At 42.6% G+C, this 21068-nt stretch overlaps 1 protein-coding gene across 6 annotated transcripts in view; it reads right to left on the bottom strand.

Annotated features, from left to right (window-relative positions):
• Positions 1–21068, bottom strand: part of BOC (BOC cell adhesion associated, oncogene regulated) — a 259219-nt gene that overhangs the window by 172621 nt on the left and 65530 nt on the right. For all 6 annotated transcript variants that reach the window (XM_060298055.1, XM_060298058.1, XM_060298059.1 and 3 more), the window contains one exon: positions 13382–13483. The gene's annotated coding sequence lies outside the window, so the exon portion shown is untranslated. The remainder of the gene's footprint in view (positions 1–13381; positions 13484–21068) is intronic.

Raw genomic sequence — 21068 nt, 5'->3', positions numbered from 1 at the left:
TCAAGGTACAGTAGGGTCAGGTCCTAGTAAGGTCTCTCTTCCTGACTTGCAGATGGCTGATTTCTCATTGTCCTCACATGGTGAAGAGAGAAAGAGAGAGAGATCTCTGGTGTCTCTTCTGATAAGACACTAATCCTATCGGATCTGGGCTCTCCCAACCCTTATGACTTCATTTAACCTGAATTATTTCCTTAGAGGCCCCCTGTCCAAATACAGCCACACTGGGGGTTAGGGGCTTCAACATACAAATTTTTGGAGGACACATTCAGTCCACAAGAGAGGCATACACAATGGAAAGAAGGAGATAAAATTATCATTGTTGAGTCACAATATGGTTATATACCCCCAAAACTTAAGTGACTGTTACAAATAATGTTGAGAATTCACTGACGTGGTGAGATACAAACTGGGTACAAAAATCAAAGCTATATAATAGCAACCACTCAGAAGAGATACAAGGAAAGATCCCATTGAAAACAGCAGCGATAAAAATAAAAACATCAAGGGATGAACTTAAGAAGAAATGTGTGAGCTTTTTATGAAGAAAATATCCAATTGCTACTAAGGCTGGAAATGAACCCTTTATCAAATGAAAGGCATCTGTGAAGAGACTCAACATCATAAAGATATCTATTCTCCCTAAGTCAACCTATACATTTAATGCAATTCCAATAAAAATTCCTACATGATGTTTCTTTGGGACAAAAGTTGATCCTAAAGTTCATATGGAAAGAAAAGTAAGAATAGAAGAATGGTGAAAAACAGAGCAATGAGGAGGGCTGGGTGGTGAGAAGGCAGAAAGACAGGCCCTCTCATATCGCTGGGGTTACAGATTCTAAGAAGTACAGTTTTGCAATACTTATTAAACTTACAAATGCACATATCCTTTAACCCAGCAATTCTGCTTCTAGGAATTTATCCTTCAGACATATGCTCCTATGTGAAAAATGACATATGAACAAGGTTATTCATAGCAGAATTGTTTCTGGATTGATAGGGAATGATTGCCAAGATACTCAGCTAAGTTAAAAAAAAAAAAGAAGAAGAAGAAGGGTGCTTTTGTATAAAGTATGCTATGATTTGTGTAAAAACAAAGAAAAATAAAGAATGTATAAATACACATATATACATACATACAGATGCATATACACGTTTAACTGCTTGTATATGCCTATAATGTCTCTGGAAATATTTATCAGAAAATAGTAGCATTAGGTGCTTCCAAAGAGAACTGTGTGGCTGGGAGAAGGGGTAAGAGAAACATTTTTACCCTTTCGGATCATTGGAATTTTGAATCACATGAATGTGTTTATTTAAAAACTTAAGTTAAATAATTGAAAAAGTAATTTATTTCTGATTTTTAGAAATATCATGGAATTGAATGAGCCTTACCAAGAAATATAGCAATAATAGTTTTTATTTTTCTAAATCATGTATTCCAAATTTCCTCTCAGTCATGAGAGAGAGATTGTAAAAAATAAATAAATAAAGGGCGTGAAGAACCACAAGAGAACAGAGAGATTGTAGAGGATGAAACTAGGAGTTAGGAGCTTAGGAACCTCTCCAGAAGGAGAGAGAATCAGAGAAAGCTGGCGAAACAGGAAGAAGTACAGACAGTCGGTAAGTTTTCGGGTAAGGATAGTCAGGTGAAACATTCTTGCAACACTTTGCTGTCCATGGAGACATGGGCTTCACAGCACACTATCTTGTTCCACTGGCCTTTGAAATTATTGTGTGTAAATAAAAAGTTTATTTTTCCATTGAAAACTATGGGTTTTCTCCTGTGTGAAAGGAATTAAGAAAGGTCAGAGAAATTCACTTAAGAACCTAATGTCCTTTTGATATTCAAAAGCAGTCTGATTGCTTCATCTTTGCTTTTCGAGAGTTTAGGTTAGCTTACTTAATAGTATCAGGAGGTTACATTTGAAAGCAGTGTTTTATTTCACCTTTTTGAGCTTCCCTAAACCACGAACAAATCTAATTTATGATATTAAACATGATTTTGCCATTATTTCTAATTTTTCAACTAAAAGCATCAAACTCTTAGAGGAGGAGCCATTCAGAAATCAGAGTGCAGCAGCAGCTCAGTGAGGAAAAGGTTATATATCTGGATACAGTATTTTGGCTTGAACAATTCCAACTCATAGAACGCTAGTGTAAGGCAGAAGGAAGTAAAGTTGGGGCCCAATCAAGTTCTGAAGATTCCCATCTCTGGTTTATAAAGTCATACGAGTTTAATCTTTCCGGAGACACAATTACCTCTATTGCCACCTGCTGGTAAACTTATGTCTCACTTAATTCAGTTAGTGGCTTCCCCACCCCTAATGAAGCACTTTTTGGAATACAGAGATAGATTTGCAACAAAAGAACTTTTGCTGCTTCAGAGTGGAGAGGATGGGTCACAAGTCAAGTGCCTGGGTACACAGGACAGCAAATATCAAAGACTCCACTGATATGAGGAGTTAGTTTCCTCTGGCACTATCTCCTGCCCTCCCAATTCTTTAAGTTTGTCAACTCTCCTGAGTTCATCTAAATACAGTAGCCCCCCGCACCCACAAAGAGACCAGTTTTTAAAGACACTCAGTGATTTTAAGCCGTAATTTTAAAAGTTTTTTAATAGAACACATATGCAGGCACTTGCCTCACTTTGGTCCTGGGTTGAAGTCAACGTTGACAAACAGAGACTCCTTCATTTATTCTACATGCAGACCTTCTCTTGCTCCTCCCACTCAAATACTTCACCCTTCTGCTCCTTCAAAACCTACATTTCAGGGACTTCCCTGGTGGTCCAGTGGTTAAGACTTCACTTTCCAATGCAGGGGATGAAGGTTCAATCCCTGGTCAGGGAGCTAAAATCCCACATGCCTCATAGCCAAAAAACCAAAACATAAAGCAGAAGCAATATTGTAACAAATTCAATAAAGACTTTAAAAGTGGTCCACATCAAAAAAAAAAATCTTAAACCCCCCCCAAAAAACCCTACATTTCATACTCAATACCTATATGCTTAGGCACAGGGAACTCATACACAGCATGGTTAACACAAGCATCAATGAACAGCTTGCACATTTTCTGATGTTTGTGGTAGCATAAAATCCTCACTTTGTCTGGAATCTTAATAAGTAGAAGAAAACATATGTCTGGAATATTAATAAGTAGAAGAAAACATATTCCTCCTATGGTACCACCTCATGACACTAACTGATCATAATGTTTCCTCCCCCCAAAGTACTGTAAAATTCTGAAGTAGCTTTTGTTTACCCACTCACCTAGTGAAGGACATTGGGGTTGTTTCAAGTTTTTGGTGATTATGACTACAGTGGCTATAAACATGCATGTACACATTTTCATGTGAAAATAAATTTTCATTTCACTAGGGTGAATATCCAGGAGCAGAATTGCTGGGTCATATGGTTTGTACATGTTTAACTTTTAAAAAAACTGGCAAACCTTTTTGCTTTCTCACCTGCAATGCCTAGAGTTCAAGTTGCTCTGCATCCTTGTCAGCACATGGCATTGTCAGTGCTTTTTTTTAGCCATTATAATAATAAGTGGTAACTCATCTGGTTTTAATCAGCATTTCCTTAATGATTAGTGCTGTTTGACAACTTTTTATGTGCTCACTTGTCATCCAAATAGGCTCTTTGGTGAAGTGCCTGTTCAATTATCTTACCCAATTTTTTCTCCATTGGGTTATTTGTTTTCTGTTGTGTTTTAAGAGTTCTGATATATTCTGGATATGTCTTTTGATGAAGTAGTTCTTGAATCATCAAAAAAAAAAACATTTAGGGTCTTTTAGTGTAAGCCTATTTTATTCTATTCACTTCTTGATGATTTACATATGCCATGCACAGTCAAGTCTATAAACTAAACTTTTCCATTAACCAAAACTGTGGGTATCTTGAATGATGAGGTACTCTCTCAGGAGGCCCAGAGGGAAATCTGGTGAGCTGCCCAAATGGGACTCAAGAAAGGGCCATTTACCTTGGTGAATTCAGCAAGGTCCAGGGTTTAGTCTTAAGTTTTGGGGTTTTTTTTAATTTATTTTTTTATTTATTTTTTTATTTTATTTTATTTTATTTTTATTTTATTTTTTATTTTATTTTGGCTGCGTTGGGTCTTTGTTGCTGCACATGGGCTTTCTCTAGTTGCGGCGAGCGGGGGCTACTCTTTGTTGCGGTGTGCAGGGTTCTCACTGCGGTGGTTTCTCTTGTTGTGGAGCATAGGCTCTATAGCGCAGGCTCAGTAGTTGTGGTGCACGGACTTAGCTGCTCCGAGGCACGTGGGGTCTTCCCAGACCAGGGCTTGAACCCATGTCCTCTGCATTGGCTGGTGGATTCTTAACCACTGCACCAGCAGGGAAGTCCCTAGTCTTAAGCTTTGAAGATTCAGAAACGTGATTTGGCCAGTGGCCTAAGAGCAGATTCCACTTCAGGACACATTCATGCTAGCAGAGCTCTAAAGAGACTAACGTGCAAGGCCAGGGTGGCAGCTAACTCACCAAGGTAGCCTTCTTCTCCTGTGGACTTACATGATGGTTATAGGCTTCTTTGGTGAGCTTGGAGTTGGAGTAAGGAAAACTTAGCCATATCAATGGCTGTGATGACCTTTCCACTGGGCCATGGCAAAAAAAATAATCATAGTTTAATTTTCTTAATTGGTTCAATTTAAAGAGCTATCTTTTATTCTGAGGCTATGTTTTCCACAACTTTGACACAGTCCATATGCATTTACTTCCTTCACATAGAGTGATGGCTTGTTGGCCTAGCAGACACTCAGAAAGTGAAGAGCTGTTCTCTGCTCTAACATCACCCTTATCTCTTGAATTTCTGAGACCTTGGGAGGTACTTCCCAATCTGACCCCTAGCTTCCAATTTCATTTCAATACACTTTCCCATGTGATTACTCTGCAGATAAACCAGTCTGCTTGCAACTCTCAGCGTGCTATACCTTTTTCTTTGCCTCTGGAGATTTGCCGTTCAATTCCTAGACCACCTCTTCCCTCTCCACCTCTCCTCGTCTGAGCCAGCAGTGAACAGTTACTTCTCTGGATTCCTACAGCACCTATCTTCATTATTGTTCTTAAGGCATTTATCCTGCATTATCGCTCACGGTGGGTGATTGTACGCTTTAGTGGATGATCAGATAGTACCCCCATCAGATGGTAAGCTTCTGAAGGGAGAGGAATAAAGGCCCATCTTTTAGAAATAATAGCATGTCTCACAGCAAACACACAGTGCTTCTCACAGTAGGTGCTCAATGAAGGTTTGTCAAATGAATGAAGAAAGAAATAAATATATGAGACATGGTATATTTAAATTCTTGCAACATAACTCCTCTTTTCACCCACAGTTACCTAAGTATTTTGATACTTGAGTGCCCCCTTACACACACCTCCTATATAAATATACATATCGAGGGCTCCCTCGGGCTATCTCCTCAGATGTGTGCGTCTGTGAGTGTGGCCTGCGCATCTGCATGCCCAGGGAGATGGAAAAACAAGCAGGCACTTCCCAAATGGGGCAGTCATTTGCAGCTCCTCCCATTATTACTGGCTGAATCTCCTTATTTAAAACAAACAGAGCTGGAAGCAGCAATTCAAGTGGTGGCTATTAGCAAGTTCAGTTAACAAAACACAGACCTAGTCTTTAAACATATAAAACAGCAGACGCTGAAAGTCCACTCCTGACCTGTAGCATCTTTGCAGCCAGAGCCTCCCCTACCATCTCCCTTTAGGACCCTTAGGGGTCATGTGTTCTTACCACATGGAGGCTATTTTCAGATTTTAATGCTGAGAGCACTTTCCTTAATCTCAAAAAGACTTTTCTCTCCTTTCTTTTCTTCCTGTCCCACAGGGCAACCACTCCCCGCAAAGGTAGTCCAGCTACCATTTTCCACCCAGTCTGTGTCTAGTTAAGGAAGTTTCTGAGGGTTACAGAGAAGGCAGTCCTGAAGTTCAGATCACAGGGATGAGAGGGCTACGGTAGAGCCAGCAAAGATGACCAAAGGAGGAAACTGGAACATGACCCAGCCCACATTAGGGAGAAGTGGTTCATTTCCTGTTTCTGATGTCCACTGAGTGGTCCTGTAACCTGAGCTGCTCAAGTGTGGGCCCATCCAGGCATAAGCCAAGGGCAGAAGTGTAGTTAAACTCCTTTAATCTGTGACGCTTGTGAATCATCACTGTGGTCATCATCATGGACACCAAGCCTCACTGTGCTGCAGATAGAAAAGGGATGGAAAACAGAAGAGAATTTATGGTGACCACAGGCCACAGCCTGGCAGTGCTTTTGTTTGGGTTTTTTAAATAAGATCTACCAGCTTATTTGTTGTCCTTTACCTCCTTCTCTTAAAAAGTGGAGTGCATTAAAATACTGGTTACATAAATATTCTGATGTTTTGATTATTTAATGCCCACTTTATAGGTTTAGATAAAAGGAGATACTTTAGTTAAAACTATTTTGCATGGCGCCAGACATACAGAAATAGTCAACAAATGGCAACTATAATTATCAGTCCCTGAATTCTTATAACCAAAGATTTTATTATATTAACTTGAAATGACTACTGAATTCATTCTTGGCCTCTTAGAAAATAACATTACAAACTGTTGCAGTATGATCTCAACTATAAAATGAAAATGAAATATAGAGAAAAGATCTGAAGGAACTATACTAAAAGACTTAACAGTGATTGACTCTGGGAGATAGAGTCATGGATAATTTTTCCTGCTTCTTTGCACTTTGCACTACTTTCCAGACTTTCTATGATGATCATTTATTACTGGGATTATGTGGGAAAATACCGACTAAATTTTTTTTTTTAATGAGATTACATTGTTTAGTTAGTAAAGGTTGTTTTCAGCCTAATTCATCTTTCATAGGCTTTGCTATTTTTCACCTGTGTGACCTTGGGCAAGTTACTTAACCTTTTAAATCTTAGTCTCCTCTCCTGTAAAATGAGGAAAATAAGTATGTACTTCCTTCACAGGTCTGTGTGACGATTAAATGAGAAAACAGGGAAATCACCTAGCACAGAGCCTGATGGATGCAGGTACTCAATAGTAAGTAATCTAAAACTCTGAAGTACCATCTCCGCTTTCTTAGAGTATAAGCATCTTTAGAAACCAATCTGGATGAGTACTGAAAATAGAGTGACTCCATTTACTTATTGCCACTGTCAGAGTCTGCCCACTGCACAGTTTCTTGCTTTTTTTTCAACTGTGCCTGAGGATTGCCTGACCCAAATTTCAGAAGATTAATGCAGTCCTAAGGGCAATTATTTGAGTGTAAATAATGGAATGATGTGGTTAAACAAAGGCACATGTGCTTTGGATTTGGAAAGACCAGAGTTTAAATTTTCCTAATTACTAACCGTGTGATCTCAGGCAAGGGACTTATGTTTTTGGAGACTTGATTTCCTCATATTTGGTAATCCTAGCTAACATCCATCGAGCCCTTATTACACGCCAAGCCCTGGGCTCAGCACTTTACATACATTATCTCATCTAATTAACACAGCATCTTGGTGACATGCAATTATTATTCCCATTTTACAGATGAACAAGTGGTAAAGTAAGTTGCCTGAGGACATGCAGATGGTTGTTGGTAGAGTCTGGATTTTAATCCAGGCAGTCTGACACCAGAGCCCATGCTCTTACCCACTCTGCTGTAAAGGCTCCCATTCATAAAATGGGGATCCAAATCTGAGCTGATGGGTTTATCACAATGATTAAATGGAATAATATTTGTAAGGTGTCTACGTATAGTAGGCTCTCAATAAATATCTAAGATTAGAGTAGACATGTTAACCTTAGGAGATATTTAGTAGGAGTGCTATATACATAGAACCCCCAAGCACTGTATGTTGGGAAATGGTGTATCCACTGTATCACACCACTGACTTCTCCACGCGTGTTATTTTTTGTTATTTGGGCACATCTCTCCCACACTCCTTTTCTTGACACTTAGTAGAGCATCTCAAGGAAAAGGCAAAAAATTTTAAATATCCTTCAGCTTTGCTACATGATATCTTTTCGACATTGCACTGATATTTGCTTATTATTCCAATCCTAACACTAACAATAATGGTTCTTACTTATGGAGGACTTGTCAGTTACCAGGCACTGGGCTAAGGGATTTGCCTAATTTCTCTCAGTGTTTCCCAACAATAAACTTAGGAGTTAAGCATTATTAGTCCCATTTTTCAGATGAGGAAAGAGAGACACAGAAGGGTTAAGAAATTTGCCCAAGTTCACATGGGCAGTACGTGGTGAAAGCAGGATGCAAACCCAGCTCTGTCTGATTTTGAAAACTCTGCATTTGATCATCTCATTACTCTAGTCCCCCCCACCTCCCTTATCTCCACTCTGTGTGTGTGTATGTGTGTGTGTAACTATATGGCTGGAGAGTGGCATGAAAGGTCACCCTGGAATCAGACTACTCCAAGAACCTAGTGGGAATTGTGCTTTTCCTGCTTTCCTTTGAGGCTGAGGAGGCAGAATTCACTATGATGAGGTCGAAATTGCCCGGTGGCCTAGCATCTTAGGGTTTGGGTCAGCACCTATCAAATCTACTACACACCACTGTGGTAGTCACTAGTACTATTTGCCAAATATTTCATTTTCCTCAATTCTGTCACAGAGGAGGATTAAACTTCTTGGATTCTTATGGTTGAATTGGGTATTGTGACTAGTTATATCGCCTTTGAATTCTGTGCAGAAGTGACATGTAACTCTTCCTGGCTGGGGCCTGGAGCCTGTTTCTGAGACTTTCCAGAGCGTTCTTTTATCTTTGGCACAATCACCAGTAACGCTCAAGATGGCAGCTGCTCCATCAGCTTGGGTTTCTAAGTGGCTACAAAAGCAAAGATCCCTGCTGACTCGTGATGCATATGTGACTTGAGTGAAAACTAAACCTTTGTTGTTTTAAGCCACTAAGATTTTGGAGTTGTTTGTTACTATAGCATAACCTAGTCTATCCTGACTGATACAACCACACAGCAAAGTGTGGATGATACAAAACAGTGCCTGGATGTCATTGTGGTTGTTGCCAACAGACTCTGCCCATGACTATCACCAGTGTGAGGAAAGAGAGGAAGACAGAGGGAGAGAGATAGAAAGAAAGTGGGCAGAGGGTGGAGAGAAAGAAAGGTGGGGGAGGGAGTGAGAGAGCAAGAGAGAGCACAGAACTTTTAGGAAGCTGTGCCTTTTACTTTGAAGAAACATCATCAAGGAACCATGAGGGCTGAGACTGACTTGCTCAGTATTTCCAGTGCTCACTAAGGTGACTGACACTAAATATTTGTCAAATTCATAATATCTTGGATTACCATTTTATGAACAATAGAATCTGTAGGGATGCCCGTTCTTGGAACATTTCACTTGGTTTTGGAACTTACTTTAGCTAAAATTAATACAACTCTCCTTGTCAGCTGTTTAAATGAGGCTAGTTTACTTCCTAGCTTTTTCTCATTCACTAGTCCATAGTTTCTAGCCCTGGGGGTCTCACGATACCAGGGTAGGTACATTTTAAAAAGTTTACCATATCCCTGTGCTTTAAAAAGGAGTGTCGAAGCTCACTCACATTCAAATAAGAGTTTTCACTCTTTAACCTCTTTAAAGTAAGTAAATATATTGGCCCAAACTTGAGCTTACTCCGAAGATCCCTGTTCCTTTCATGGAGGGGTGCCCCTCTATGTGTGGGGACAGGTGGGGATGACTCATCCTGTGAAGCAGCGCCTCAGCCCTCAGGCAGGGAGAACAGTCAGACTCAGGCAGGGAGGAAAGAGCTGGAGGACAGGGAGAAGGAGGAAGAAGGGGAGCGCAGCTTCCAGTGCAGAAAACCAGCCTTGTGCTTGCAGGAAGGATTTCAAGGGTGGATGCCTCTCCAGGCAATTCCAAATGTTCCTTGTCCTTCTTGCCTGTTATTATCCCATAACTTATTCCAGGAACCACTTGCCAGAAAGCCAGCGTTCCTGCCTTCACTAGACTGTGAGTTCCTGGAGTGCACGCACCATGTCTTGATCATCTTTTATGCATCCTACGCCCACACTCCGTGCCGTGAAGCTTGGAGGCTACTAATAGATGTTTGCTAAGTGAGTGAGACTTCAGGAGCTGGGACCATCCTGAAAGCTACAACCAATAAACTGATCCAGAGAGAGGACAATTAAACTTCAGCCCCCTGTCCTGCTTGAGGGCCCAGGTCAAACATACTCACTTGCAGCTGCTTTTTCATCTCTTATTTGATTCCTCTGCTGTACAAAAAGTTGCTGTTAAGGGACTCAGCCATATCTCATCCCAATTCTTTCTGTGCTGTGTGGGAAGAATGCCTAGAGCCAGCTTCACTGAAGAGGTCAAGGCGGATGCCTAAGTCAGAGGAGGGATGGTAGAAGGACTACACGAACTCAGTGTCCATCTCTGGACACTGTGACTCAGGAGCTGTGACTCAGGAGCTGTCACTTGGGGAGAATTTGCTCCTACCAACAGATCACAGGACTAGAAGACGTTGTAGGGCCTAGAGACCACAATAAGATGTGTTCTAAGACTTTGGAAATATAGTTCCCTGTAAGAGTGAAGCTACTAAGATCCATACACAATGGATGTGATTAGCCACCTGTGGAAGTAAATCACGATATCATCCCTAAATATGTGAGCCAAAAGCTTGGGAATACCTAAGATACCAATCAAGGTGAACTAGGAGAAAATTCAGGGAAGCAGGTAGTAGGACAGTACTCAGAACCCAACCAATTGAGTGCAGGCTGTTTGAAGAACCCCTCTGAACAGAACACATCTCTCTGGGAAGTAGAGTGGGGAGAGGAAAATGATCAGCTTTAAGAGTCAAGAAAAAGCAAGTTTGCAGAGGCACTATCCTGGACAGAGGTTTTGCTGGCCCCTGACCTTGTGAGAGTGCCTAAAGCTTCTTCAAGGAGAGACGCTTCTGAAACTCAACTTACATCCTTCATTCTGAAGGAATGTTCTGATCAGGCCAAAGGGAATAACTAGTACTCTTATCAGTTGTATTTATCAGGGTTAATTAACAAATTGGCAACATGCGTGCACGTGCGTGCGCACGTGTGTGTGTGTGTGTGTGTGTGTGTAATATCTGGATGCACACGGCCTTGGAGTTTCAGCTTTTGGGGGTGGGGAATGCTATTCTAATGATGTCAGGAGAGTCAGGATTCAGAACTTGAAAGGATGGTGATGAGTCTCTGAGGTCAAGGCCATCTGTGGACCTTCTCTGCATCCCTATGTGTCACAGGCTGAGCTGCCCATTTTCAGGTGCAGCAGAAGACACTTTTCAAAGACAATGGCCATCCCTTTGCTTCCTGGCATGAATGTACTTTTATCCAATGTTCTCAATTTTTTTTTTTTTTTTTTTGCAGTATGCAGGCCACTCACTGTTGTGGTCTCTCCCGTTGCAGAGCACAGCCTCCGGACACGCAGGCTCAGCGGCCATGGCTCATCGGCCCAGCCACTCCGCGGCATGTGGGATCTTCCCGGACCGGGGCACCAACCCATGTTCCCTGTATCGGCAGGCGGACTCTCAACCACTGCGCCACCAGGGAAGCCCTCAAATTTTTTTTTTTTTTTTTGGTACGCGGGCCTCTCACTGTTGTGGCCTCTCCCGTTGTGGAGCATAGGCTCCGGACGCTCAGGCTCAGCGGCCATGGCTCACGGGCCCAGCCGCTCCGCGGCATGTGGGATCTTCCTGGACCGGGTCACGAACCCGTGTCCCCTGCATCAGCAGGCGGACTCTCAACCACTGCGCCACCAGGGAAGCCCCCTCAAATTTTTTTGACTATGGCAAAAAGCCCCATGGCTCACTTACCCCATCATCTACCACATGAAGCTCCATCCCTCCCCACAAAAGACATACTTTAACCCTTTCAAGGCTCACAAGTCCCTTCCTGCCTGCTGTGAGCCTTAGACCACCCTTTGAGGGTCACTGTCTCAGACGCAAGCCACCTTCTATTGGAGTTTTATGGCAGAAGGGTATGTCCCTTTCTTGGTAGTCTGTTCGACTCTGCCAACATATACACTGTGCCCACCATGTGCCACTAGTGCAAAACACCTCTAATCCCTTCTAATAATAGATGCAACCAAAGCAGGAAGTAACTTTGTATATGGGGGCAGGGAGGTCAACTATAGGGCTCGCAGGTCTGCAGAGGCTAAGTCTTCACCTAGAAAGAGAGTTGAGTGGGAAGGTGAGACTTGTGATGATGAAGAGGCCTGGAGGTTTCTGGAAAATTTACACTCACACCACTGAGAGTGGGAGGAGAGCTCTTAGGAAGCAACAGGGCCACCAGAAGTTCTTTCTCCACAAAGAGCTTCAAAATAGTTTTACAACTGCAACAGCTTCCTTTGTTTTGCTCACAAGCCTGGCTAAGAGCCTTGTCTCCCTCTGTGATAGTGGAGAAGAGAGGTCTGAAGGGGCCAGACTCAACCTATGAGCAGACCCTCCATGGAGAGTTGGAGAGGAGTGCTGCTTGGAGGCTCTTTGGCCCCCAAAGTTCCCTGTTCTGGGAATATACCTGAAATTGTCCAATTATCAAGAAGTCATACCTGGACTGGAAACAATTGATGAAGTGGAGAAATGGGTTTGCTCCGAGAGATGCTACTCAGGGGAAACATCAAAGTGTAGGGCAAAGATCAAGGACATCTTGATGGAATGATAAGGGCCACCTAATTCACAGGTAAAAACAAACCACTAGTAGGGAGAGGAGCACAGAAAAGGAAAATGGCTGAACCCACGAGAAACATCTCCATGGTTTTTCCTACAATCAGTTGTGGCCACAGGTATCATATTTTAAAAAAAGAAACCATGTCTGTCACCTACTGGTTATAACTCAACAATAATTTTTAACCTCACATCCCTCACCTATTCCTTGTGGAAAAATAACTGAACACAATAAGCTAAATTCCTTGCTTGCAGAATTCATTTCATTTTTATACTAGACTTTCAGGCAAAAATATTTGCCCCAAAGTTATTTAGCAAATATCTTAGTTGAAGACCCCACGAAAGACTGCTCCAGCTCCTTTTTAAAGACAATGCCTATAAGCTGAAATGCTACTTATACATACTAATGCATGCAAACTTAGACTTGCCTTCAGAAAGATGCAATTTATGATAGCACAGGGCAGCAGAAGGTCAAATGAAGAAAAACATATGAGTACAAAACAAAACAAAAACAAGTGATTATTTAATTTTGTGAGTCATCCTAATAATATAATCTCCCAGATACTTTCAGCAGCTGACAAAGACAGAGTGTGGCATTTAGATTAGCATGGAGAGGGGTAGCATCACGTCCTTATTTCCCCAACCAGGAAAGATACTTGTTGTTGTGTGGCATCCTAATTGCCCATCCTCTTTCTGGGACTTACCTGTGGAAGGGTGATAGCAATCTGTCCATTCTCACCACCATCCATTCAAAGTCAAGGATCATGTCTGGTGAGGAAGCTGGCCCAGGTGACTGCAGCAGCATACTGTAGACATAATAGGCAGCCATAAGAAACACGACTTCAGCTTTCCCACTTATAAAATGGGACTATGTATAATCCCAACCTACTTCACTAGAAAGGTGTCGGAATATTTTTTAAAATGCCTAGCTAGAGGTTCTATGGAAAGGCACAAAGTATTGTAACCGCCATAATGTGTTAAGAAACGTAAATTACTTCAGGACCCTAAAAGGTTTCATGCAGAAGTCCAGGCAACAGTTTCATTTCGAACCTCATCAAAGTGCTCCTTCGTTTTTAAGTGTAAAAAGGATCTTAATTTTATAAAATTAAATTACAAGTGCTCCTACAACCTGGTCTAAAAGGTAGAGTTAAAATGAGGTTCTTATATCAGCTATCACCTAACTCCTCAGGTGCCGTGTCTTTGCCTCTTTGTCTTCCCCTTTCCTTCTGGAAACCAGTAATCCCACAGTGTGTGTGTGTGTGCGTGTGTGTGTGCGCGCACACGCGCGTGCGTGCGCCGCATGCGCACGTGCACTGGGGGAGCTGGTGGGCTCAGGTCTCAGGGAGAACACAGAAGCTGTGCCTGGATTGCCAAATACGGCTGTGATTTCCTTTGTTCCTACTGCTGGAGCCTCCTTGGCAGATTAAGTCCGAGGCTTCTCCCAGGTTTTGTTGGTCCATGAATGGAACCTCTTCAGTGCTCACTGGAGTGCAATACCATTGATACTTCTTCTGCCTGCTTCCCTTCCTCTCCCAGCCCAGTTGAGCTGATGGATTAATCCTGCTGTTTACTTGGAAGGCTCACAGGCAGAAATGCAAGCTGAGGTCGAAGACAAAGACCAGGGCTGGAAGGGACCATGGAGACCTTCTTTCTAGAGTCTAAACTCCTCGCTTTGCTTAATTGGACTTGATTGAGGCCCAGGGCAGAGCAGTTAGGGGCCTGCCCCAAGTTCCACAGCAGCGGGTTAGGTAGAGTCTTAACTTCCAAGGCTTTCCAGCCTTCTCACCACAGGCACTTGTCAGAGGGAAGCCTGAAAGAGCTCTGCTGCTCTCGCTATAGAACAATACACTGGATCCACACACAGAACAATAGCACCCTATCTACACACATCCTTCACATTCTTACAGCAATTGAGGGATCTGGTGACTAAAATCATGAATCTTCGTTGGGAGAAATGAAGGGGGTCTAGAGTACTGTCTAATAAGAGTCAGAAAGCTGCCTTGTTTGCTAGTGATTTGTCTGTAATTTTTGTTTTCCTGCCATATCCCTCAGTCTCACATATATGCCCCACATCCTTGAGTCTGGAGATTATCTATCCCTGGAGTCCTTCTCAGAGACTGGCTTCTGACAATTTTCCTCTTTAGAAACAATACTTTACAGCATTATTACTTCCTGACACATTATATGTTTATTTGTTTGACTGTATCCTGTTACTAAAACGTAAGCAATCCTTAGGGCAAGGACTTTGTTTTGTTCACAGATGTATCTCTCTCCAGCACCTGTAATGCTGTCTACATCATATTAAGCACTCAAAAAAAATTTTTGTGGAATGAATGAATAAAGGAATAAATGAAAACTACCTTCCTATGCACAACACTGGAGAGGAAAAACAAAGTGTCCCCTTGGCTAGTAGGGGAGGGAACAGACTTGCACCTTCTTTTTTTTTTTTTTTATAGATTTACTTATTTAATTTATTTATTTTTGGCTGCATCGGGTCTTCGTTGCTGCGTGCAGGCTTTCTCTAGTTGCAGCGAGTGGGGGCTACTCTTTGTTGCGGTGTGCGGGCTTCTCATTGTGGTGGCTTCTCTTGTGGAGTATGGGCTCTAGGTGCACGGGCTTCAGTAGCTGTGGCTCATGGGCTGTGTAGTTGTGGCTCGCGGGCTCTAGAGCACAGGCTCAGTAGTTGTGGTGCACGGGCTTAGTTGCTCCGTGGCATGTGGGTTCTTTCCGGACCAGGGCTCGAACCAGGGTCCCCTACATTGGCAGGCGGATTCTTAACCACTGCGCCACCAGGGAAGCCCGCACCTTTCTTCTTGGCTCTCAGTCCCTCCCCAAATCCCCTTCCCCACCCCATGCCCCCAGAACTCCAAACACTGTGCCCTGGCTTCCTTTCCTTCTCAAAATAACCTGGTTCTGTTCCTTCAACACCGAATATAAATAACTGATAGCCATTTAAAAGTAACACCAAAAGCCAAAAGTAACACCAAAAGCCAAAAGTAACACCTTCCAGGGGACATTTTAGGAAAACTCTAAACCTTAAGCCACCTAATGGTGGAATTATAGGTATTGGCCAACAGATGGGAGATGGGGTAAGAGGTAATGGCCTTCATACAGCCTGTTATAATCCAGCATGTTCACAGCCTTGGGATGCTACTGGCCACTAAAATAGCAGTCCTGAGAACCTTTGCCATTGATCGTGGAATGGTGGCCAGAGAGCAGCCAAATCTCATCAGTAAACAGACAGTGTCTGAAAGGATTTGAGAAAAATGGGTCATTTGTATGGTGAGGTTCCCAGTGTAAATGAGCAAAACCTTTAAAAATACAATTTGGCAATACATAGTGAGAGTCAACAAATATTTAAACCATTTAATCCAGACATCTTACTCCTGTGAATTTTTTCTTAAAAAAAAAAAAAAAAAGACCAGGAATAAGAGAAAAACTTTATGTACAAAGAGTACATTGCCATGTTATTTCTAGTAGTTAAAATTTGGAAAGAACCTTAAATGATGAATAGTAATGAGGAAAAAACCCACAATGTAAACTACACAACGAGAGATCTGAGTTACAGTGCACCTGATCTATTTCCTAGATCTTGGGTAAATTACTTCACATCTGCAAGCTTCAGTTTCCTCGTCTGTACAATTCCTTCTCTGTAATAACAGTGCCTAATTCATGGAGCTGTGAGGATTCAATGAGATCACTGCAGATAAAGTACTTAGCACAGGCACAGAGTTATCACTTTATTATTATCATTATTATTTCAATAGGTGGCATTATATCTTTGTGGAATGAATTAGTGAACCAAAATACCTAAATCTCCCAACATTCCAGGTAAATGAATATTGTAGGAATCATGTTGAAGCCTGAGGCTCCATTGTGAGTATACATCTTCTTACCGGTATGAGTTTGGGATTTGTTGATTCTACACAGGCAGGACTTCAGGGTATCTTTGCTCAGAGGTTGCCTCACATTTTCACCCCCAATTAACCAAAACTAACTTGGCTTTGAAGACCAGGGCAGATAATCCCTTTCAAATGTTTTGCCTGGGTACATTCTGTGGAGGGAGGAGAATTGTTGGTGGAATGGGGAAAGAAAGAGGTGAAAGGGGTCCAATTAAGGAGATAGTTTCCTTTCTGGCTTTTCAGCTGTTTCTGAGCTTGTCTTTAATCATGGACCCCCTCACAGAGCTTTTACCCCCTCCCCTTCTCCCCTTGTCTTGACCCCCAACTCAATCCTCAAATCTGATGTTATTACTGGCTTGTACAGATCTGGAATCCTTCAAAGAGCAGGGGATGCCTAACTGGGGAGACTCTGAGAGCCATCATTAATAACTGCTCTGGTCTTGGACCTTGAAAAATAATGATAATAAACGCATTGGCTCAATCTGCACTGCCTTATTCTTTTTCCCACCCCCTCTTGATCCTTTATTTACCTACCACAGATTGGACTGCAAATCTGGGATTTTTCTCTTTTTAACTGTTCATGGGATAGTAATTGGATCTTCTTGGCTCCTTGTCTATTTGTTTTATTGTTGGAGAAGTGTGTGTGTGTGTGTGTGTGTGTGTGTCTTTGGGTGTGTTGGTGATTATGTTTACAGTGCAGGTTCTAGGGCTGCCCCATGGTGCTTATGAATCTATGTCCATGGACAAGTTGGGCTACACAATTCTTGGGTATAGCTTGTGAATATTAAGCTTTAAGTATCTGGTCACATTTGTATATCTGAGTATTTAGATATATTTGTATCAACTTTTATGTCAGCTGAAAAGAACAGCCTGCCAAAAAAAGCATGTTCCCTACTTAAGGATTTCTAGAATGATATAACTCCCCAAATGAATGAAAGAGGAGGTGGTGCTATGCAAGGATTGCAATTACACACCATACACTTTCTAGATTATTTAAGAAAGCAGGCAGGGCTGCATTATGGTTTTCGTGGGCCTTTTGTGTACCCTTTCCTCCACATAAAAGTATTAAAAATTATCCTTTATAACTTCTTTGAATATAATAAATTATATTAGTTTTTCTCTTCTGATTTTATGACAAATTAAAACATTTTTGTGGGTCATTAAAAGGACTGTGGGTTCCCTGTGATTGCTGTGCCTAGTGGGCATCAGCTGGGAGCTGGGAGCCAGCGGAGAGGAAGGACTGTGGTGAAGGGGGCCAAGGTCCTTCCCACAAAAGCTCCACCACTGTAGCCTTCCACTTCCAGTGTCTGAGAGCTTAGGGATTTCTCATATAAAATCTATGACATTTCTTGCTACCAGCAGTAAGGAAGTGCATTGTAGTGGTTCGTGCTGTCAATCAGACTTAGAGGTGGATTCCAGCTCTGCCACTTGCTAGCTCTGTGACCTTGGGCAATCATTTAACACCTCTGAGCCTCAGTTTCCTCATCTATGGTATGTGGAAAATAATACATTCCTCATGGTGCTGTGAGAATTTAAGGAGGTGATGGGTGTAAAATGCCTTAGCCCAGTGTCTGGCACTTTGGGTAGGCATGCACTGTATAACAAATGTCATCATTTACTTCTCATTTCCGTTTGGGGGCTTTTGGGCAATATGAATTTAGTCACCTGGCTCCAAGTGCAATGGAATCGCAGGGTAGACATGCATCCAGGTGAGTAAGAGGCAGGTGCTCCTAGTGGAAAAACTTGCTCGATGCTGAGAGACACACTGACTGGTTCTCTATATATCCAACAGGCAGGTCCCCAAGTGGTGTCTCAACTTTTCCTGCTGTACCTTACGCCCATCCCTTAGCTCCAGTGCACTATGTTCCGGTTATATACAGCTCAAGGCACCTACTTTAGAGGCTCTGGCCTTCCCCGGAGCCTACCTAGCCCACTAGCAAGTTTCCATTCTTCAGACTCTTCTTTCCCTTGTTCCTTCACACTCTCAAATTAAGGTTTTCCATATGGCTCACTGCCTTCCCCAAATCTGTTTCTTGTTTCTTCCAACATTTCATTGCTCTAGTTCATCCCTCATCCCTCCCTCCACATATCCTAAAATTAAGTTATTTTTTTTTAACTTAACCTATGCTGCACAGGCCTTGTCTCATTTAATCTTCCAAACAATACGACAAGGTGGTAGTTCAGTCCAGTTCAGGAAACTGAACCTCAGAGCAATTAAGTGACTTCCCCAAAATCAGCCTGAAAGGATTTGAATCTCTGTCCTTCTGGTGCCGAAGGCTTAGTACGCTTTTTCCATTAATTAGCTCCATAATCGTTTATCTGTAATTTCCACATCTGAAAAGGAGCTCTAAAAATCACAACATTTTTTTCTCAAAACTCTTTTGGTCAAAAACCTGACATGAACCGATGAGGCTGGTTATAATGTTCACTTATCTCAGTTAGTGAGTTCGATAAAGTCTGGACCTCCCCGGGAACTGCTTTTTCTGCTAGAACATGCTATTACTTAAAGTTAAAAAAAAGCAGTTAAGTCCCAGACCTGAGTACTCCCCTACCAGCCTGAGTGGTACAGGGCCCCACATGTCCTAGCAATGACCCTGCAGAGTAAGCGAAGACAAGCATGTTGGAACTCTGAACCCTAATCCTGCAGCTAAGCCAGAACAATATTCCATGTGGGCTGATACTGAATTTCCCATCCAGGTCCCAGCAGAGCTGATGCAAACTGGCTAAGCGGCTCTTCCCAATAAGCAGATCTTGGGCCATAGCAAAGTAAAATAAATATCCCAACTTGGCTATCAAAGGTAGAAGACTGAATCCTGCTGCTGACAAAGGGGCCCACTGGGACAAGAGCAAAACAGCCAGCTAAGAGTCCTTTGTTTAGGATAACAAGATGTTTGAATTACACAGGAGCATCTCACTGAGTACCCCTCAGTAACGATTCCTACCCTGCCCTTTACAACCCTGGGATAGACAGCGGTGTACTGGGTATTCAAAATGGAACCATATGGGTTCAGGAGAGAGAGGAGACAGAAGAGATACCAGCTCAGAGGACGAGAGTCTAGGACCTGAGACCTCTCACCCTGGAATTTCCCTCTGTGGCCACCGGTGCACTTCATCTCTTTCTCCCTGAGAACAGGTAGCTGAAACTCAGCACCAAAGACAGCCTCTCCAGGTCTCTGAGATTTGAATACCTGACAAGAATGTGACATGGGAAGGGGCTGATAGGTGTAAACGTGGAGATTGCTGGTGGAAAGCGACTGCCCCATCTATGAGGCTCAAGAAGGGCTGGTCTTCCTGAGGGAGATGTCAGAAGCGAATCTTGGAGAGGCTAGTCTACACGATCTTGCACTCACAGTCCTTTCAGGCAGTGGCTGGAAGCCAGAAGAGTCTGCCGAAGCTTATCCAGTATAGAGAAATAAGTGGGGAGTGAATATTTAGCCATGAAACCTCTCAGAGCGACCCCCAACTTCATATCAGTTCTCCATCCCTTATTCGCGAAATGGCTGAGGAGAGACCTTTGGCTTCTCCCAGTTTGGGTAATGTCATTTCTGCATTTGGACTCTGGCTTAGAAATAATGTGATCCATCCCTCACCAGAACAGGGGAAACAAAACTTTTCAGACTGGAACAAAGCCTAATTTAACATACTCTTGGACTTTGCAAAAGTACACTGTGTACCTTGTCTTTTATTTCTGGGCATTGTCTCAGTCGAGGGTGCGGAGACTGGGAGAGGAGGTTCGTATGAAAGGGGATAGCATTGAGTGTGGGTGCTTGGTTATTCCTTAGGTGCTTTTGTCACTTAGATGAAAAGGTACAAAGAACAGCCTGTCATTTCCAACATCTTGAAGCCCACAGAGACACCTGGATGCTGTTAGAGGCAGAGGCAATTGCTGGTGATGGACAAAAGGGTGCTCAGAGTTGGAGAATTATAGATTTGGAAAGAACCCTGGACATCATCAAATATTGCTCCTTTAATTAAGGGATGAGAACACTGATGCCCAGACAGGGTAAGGGACATACTTAACTGACTGAGGAAATGCAGAGTAAGAAACCACATGGTTCTTCTATGTGGCCATAGAGGCATCTTGGCATAGTCTAGGCTCCAGTACCCCAAGCTACATCTACTTCTTCTTGGTAAAAGGGAAGAGGATCCACTCATGCCAAGCTTCCTTTTCTCAAATGTAAAATGAGGAAGCTAGATAATGCCAAGTGTTGGCAGGGATGTGGGTTCAGAGGACCCTCATATGCTGCTGATGAAACATGGATAGTGTAGCCATTCTGGAAAGCAATCTGGCTCTACTTGGCCGAATAAATATTTACAAACACAATGACCCGCCAATTTTAGCCCTAGACATACTATTCCAGTGAAATGCTTACAATATGCCATAGGGAACAGACGCAAGGATGCTTATTCTAGTACTGTCTGTGGTGTCAGGAAGCTGGATAGACAAAGTACAATGGAGGACCACCCTGAAGTGCTGGGCAGCAATTAG

The sequence above is a fragment of the Globicephala melas genome, chromosome 4 (genome assembly GCF_963455315.2).
Source record: "Globicephala melas chromosome 4, mGloMel1.2, whole genome shotgun sequence".
Taxonomy (NCBI): Eukaryota; Metazoa; Chordata; class Mammalia; order Artiodactyla; family Delphinidae; genus Globicephala; species Globicephala melas.
Note: the sequence above shows the minus strand (reverse complement) of the source record. Positions and strands in the feature narration are given on the sequence as shown.